The following is a 5,232-nucleotide window of genomic DNA, read 5'->3' as shown; positions in this document are numbered from 1 at the left end:
TGACTCTGATGATGCCTCTGATGAAGATACTCCGGCCGAAAATGTGGACCAGCCAGTTCGGTCGGTGCCCACTGCTGAAGACCTAACTGTAGAACCTCCCAGTGGAACCGTAGCCGAAGTGGCTCGCCCTAGTGTGGATGAGCTCCCTCCGGAGACCGGTCTTCAAGTTGATGCTGATGCGGTTTTCGATGCTGAAATTGATGAACTTTTCTCTTGATTTTTTACTTTTTCTCCTTTGTAACCGAACTAAGCCCCCTTGTAATGACTTCTGTTTGAATGAAAATTTTACTTCTTCTTATTCCGGTTATTGTGTGTATGCTTGCGTTTGTAATGTCTTCTATTACTCCAAGTGTTATTTCGGTTTTTGGTTGGCTAAACTATACTTACCAGCCAACCACTCCTTAGCCGACATAATTACTTCGGCTGAGGAGTATTAAGTGTTGGTTTAATCCAGCCAACCACTCTTCAGCCTTACACTTACTTCGGCTGAAGAGAAACAAGAGTTGGTTTATTCCAGCCACCCACTCTTCAGCCTTACGCTTACTTCAGCTGAAGAGTAACAAGTGTTGGTTTATTCCAGCCAACCACTCTTCAGCCATACACTTACTTCGGCTGAAGAGTAACAAGTGTTGGTTTATTCCAGCCAACCACTCTTTAGCCTTACACTTACTTCGGCTGAAGAGTAACAAGTGTTGGTTTATTCCAGCCAACCACTCTTCAGCCATACACTTACTTCGGCTGAAGAGTAACAAGTGTTGGTTTATTCCAGCCAACCACTCTTCAGCCATACACTTACTTCGGCTGAAGAGTAACAAGTGTTGGTTTATTCCAGCCAACCACTCTTCAGCCTTACACTTACTTCGGCTGAAGAGTAACAAGTGTTGGTTTATTCCAGCCAACCACTCTTCAGCCATACACTTCGGCTGAAGAGTAACAAGTGTTGGTTTATTCCAGCCAACCACTCTTCAGCCTTACACTTACTTCGGCTGAAGAGTAACAAGTGTTGGTTTATTCCAGCCAACTATTGAAGTAAGTTTTTCCAGCTAACTTCTAGTTTTTGGTTATTCCGACCAAATGTCCTGCAGCCTGGATCCTTATCCTGGGCTTAGGAAGGGTGTTGGTTTAATCCAGCCAACCCCCGAGTTCGTTTTTCCAGCTAACTATAGAATGCTTGCAATAAACATAGTTTCTAAAACTAACTTTTACAAAGAATATTTTGTGCTAAAAAGAATTGCTCATTTTATTGAAGGAAAGAAAAAATTACATATGTCCAAGAAGGGAAAAGCTAAAAGTAAAATAACTTGAGATTGTCCGTATTCCATGGCCTAGGGATTGCCTTGCCATCCTTGTCTTCTAGGTGGTATGCCCCTTTGCCTGCTAACCCAACCACCTTGTAAGGACCTTCCCAATTTGGGCCTAACTTGCCGTCTCCTGGGATTAAGGTGTTCCCCATTACTTTGCGTAGTACCCAATCCCCAATCTTGAACTGTCTTGGATGAACCTTTTTGCTGTATTTTCTGATTAACTCTCGTTGGTAGGCGGCGATGTGAACCATTGCTCTTTCTCTTCTTTCTTCTGCAAGGTTGAGTTCTAAGGCTATGGCTTCTCCATTTAAGTCTGGATCAAAATTTTCGCTTCGAATTGTGGGGAGGCCAACTTCTAGTGGGATCACCGCTTCCATTCCATATGCTAAGGAGAATGGTGTTTCTCCTGTTGATCGCCGAGGTGTGGTGCGGTAGGCCCATAAAACATGAGGAAGTTCATCCGCCCACTTGCCTTTTGCTTTCTCTAGCCTTTTCTTTAGTCCATCCAAGACGACTTTATTTGATGCTTCTGCTTGCCCATTTGCTTGGGGATATGCCGGTGTGGAATTGTAGAACTCTATCTTGTATTCTTCACAAAAGCTTCTAAAGATCCTGCCGTCGAACTGAGTTCCATTGTCTGAGATCAGTGCTTTTGGTATGCCAAACCGAGTGATAATATTTTGCCAAACGAACTTCTTCACATCTTTTTCTTTGATTGATGCCAATGCTTCTGCTTCCACCCATTTTGTGAAGTAGTCTGTTGCTGCGAGAAAGAATTTTCTGCCTCCGGGTGCTGTTGGAAGTGGTCCGACTATGTCTAAGCCCCACATTGCGAAAGGCCATGGGCTAGTTAAAGGTAGGAGTTCTCTTGCTGGTTGATGTATTTGGTGCGCGAATTTCTGGCATTTTTCACACTTCTTCACATATTTTTCTGAGTCTGCTTGCATATAGGGCCACCAATATCCTTGTGAAATAGCCCTGTAGGCGAGCGACCTTCCCCCTTGATGACTTCCACATACCCCTTCGTGTATTTCAAACAGGAAGGCTTCTACTTTGCTGGGATGAACGCACTTGAGGTAAGGCCCAGAGAATGACTTCTTGTATAATGCCAAAGATGGAGATAGCCAAAACCGCTGCGACTTCGCCCTTATTTTGTTGGCTTCTTTTTTCTCTTCTGGTAGGATGCCGTCTTTGAGGAACCGGATGATGGGATCCATCCAAGAGGGCCCTAATTCTGCGCAATACACTTCTTCTGCTTCGGGGTCTTCTATACTTGGTCTTGGTAAGAAGTCGATGAGTAATGGATGTGGGATCGATGTATCTGCCATTGAGGCCAGGCCTGCTAGCTCGTCCGCTCGGCTGTTTTCCTCCCTGCCAATTTGTTCTATCCTTACCACATCAAACTTCTTGATCTCTGTTCTGACTAACTCTTGGTACTTGGCCATTCTGTCGTCCTTTGCTTCGTATTCGCCCGAAATTTGGTTTACCACCAGCAGAGAGTCACTGTATACCATTAGTTCGGCTGCTTTCATGAAGTGTGCTGACTTGAGTCCTGCGATAAGCGCCTCATACTCTGCTTCATTGTTGGATGCTGGGAAGCCAAGGTTGATTGCTTGCTCTATAACCAGGCCGTCTGGAGAGATGAGGACTATGCCAAGCCCTGCACCATGTCGGTTGGATGCTCCGTCCACAAAGAGCTTCCACATCTCTCCAACGAATAGTTTCCAGCAAGTGGAAGGATTAGATGATGTCGTGAGGTCAAGAAGGGTGTTTTCTTCAAAGTCCTGGTTGGCTGTCTGCCCTTCGTCCTCTGTTTGAACTGCTGGTGAGCCTTTATTCGTCTCTTCCTTGTTGTCCTTGGTGTGGTCTGCCTTGGTGTTTGATTGACTACCTTCCACTAGGGGTTGCGATATTCCGGCGTCAACTTCTGTCCCTGGTTCGGTTGATGGACTACCTTCCACTAGGGGTTGCGCTATTCCGGCGTGAACTTCCGTCCCTAGTTCGGTTAAGTCAGTCAGGTCGACTGGGCAGATATGATGACTTCCAGGAGTAAACTCTGCGACGAAGTCTGCCAAAGATTGAGCTTTTATTGCGGTCTTTGGTTGGAACTTGATATCGAATTGTCCCAACTCTACTGCCCATTTCAAAATTCGCCCACTGAAGTTCGCCCTTTCAAACAGAGCTTTTAATGGAAAGGCCGTGAGGACGACTATGGTGTGGGCATGAAAGTAGTGCGCCAATTTCCTGGATGCCATCATTAATGCTAATGCTAGTTTCTCCATTGGTAAGTACCTTGTTTCGGCTCCCAACAATGTCTTGCTGACATAAAAGATGGGCAAGTGTTGTATTCCTTCTGCACGAACCAACACTGCGCTGACTGCGTGTTGAGAGACTGCTAGGTATAAAAAGAGTTCTTCACCAGGTACTGGAGTGACAAGTAGTGGTGGGGAAGACATGTATTCCTTCAAGCTTTCCAGAGCTCGGTCGCATTCTTCATCCCACTCAAACTTGGCCTTTAAAGCTTGGAAGAACGGTCGTAGTCTGTCCGACGATCTGCTTATGAACCGGTTGAGTGCAGCCGCCATACCAGTAAGATGCTGCACTTCTTTGACTGAGTTTGGTCTCTCCAACTCCTGGATCGCTTTGATCTGAGAGGGGTCGGCTTCTATACCTCGGTTGGTCACCAGGAAGCCCAAGAATTTGCCAGATCCAACTCCGAATGCGCATTTGGACGCATTGAGGCGTAGCTTGTGTTTCTTCAGGATCTGGAACATCTCGCCTAAGTCTTTCAGATGGTCATTCTCATCCTTGCTTTTGACCACCATGTCGTCGATGTACGCCTCCATTGTTCTGCCTAACAATGGTTCAAACATCTTGGTGACCATCCTTTGGAATGTCGCCCCTGCGTTCTTTAGGCCAAAGGGCATGACCTTGTAGCAATATAACCCCCTTGGTGTTGTGAAGGAAGTGACCTCTTGGTCTGGTTCGTGCATGGCGATCTGGTGGTAGCCTCTGTATGCATCCAAAAAGCTAAGTCGGTTATGTCCTGCCGTTAAGTCCACCAGTTGATCTATCCTTGGTAGAGGGAAGCTATCTTTTGGGCACGCCTTGTTGACTGTTTTGTAGTCGACGCAGACGCGCCATTTACCATTCTTTTTTGGCACTACGACGGTGTTGGAGATCCATTTTGGGTAGTGCACTTCCCTTATTGCTCCTGCCTCCAGCAGGTTGCCCACCTCTTCTGCCACTATTTCGGCGTGGTGGAGTGCCGATCTGCGTGTACGTTGAATGACTGGTCTGGCGGATGGGTGGACATTGAGTTGGTGACTGATGAAGTTTGGATCAATGCCTGGCATGTCGTACGGTGTCCAGGCAAACACTTCGATATTAGAGGTCAAGAATTCCATGACCTCTAATCTCTCAGCGCTGGACAATGATGAGCCAAGCAAGAAGAACTTATCCGGGTTCTTCTCATCTATTTTTACCTCCACCAAGTCTTCCACCGCTTTCTGATCAGCTTCTTTGCCGACGTCAGCGAATAGTTCATTACTCTCTGGTTCTTCCACCGAATGAACGTATCCTTTGGCAGCTCGGCTTCCATTTGCTGTGGCGAAGCACTGTTTTGACATGATCTGATCGCCATAGACTTCTTCAATTATACCGGCGTCATTGGGGAACCGCATTACCTGATGGTATGATGACGCCACCGAACGCATGGCATGCAGCCATGTTCTGCCCAGGATGATGTTGTAGGTGGAGGGGACCTTCAATACCCAGAACTCCACCTGTTTTGATACACTTCCAGCTCTGACTGGAAGGATTATTTTGCCGACAGGCCACTCTGGCATGGAGTTGAATCCAATCAGGGGAGAAACTGCGGGTGCCAAGTCTTTGTCCTGCAGCTTTAGTTGCTTGAATGTGTCGTAAT

This window comes from Camellia sinensis, chromosome 1 (genome assembly GCF_055761805.1).
Source record: "Camellia sinensis isolate YWXY chromosome 1, ASM5576180v1, whole genome shotgun sequence".
In the NCBI taxonomy this organism is placed as follows: Eukaryota; Viridiplantae; Streptophyta; class Magnoliopsida; order Ericales; family Theaceae; genus Camellia; species Camellia sinensis.
The sequence above is the reverse complement of the archived record's forward strand: the minus strand, read 5'-3'. Positions refer to the sequence as shown.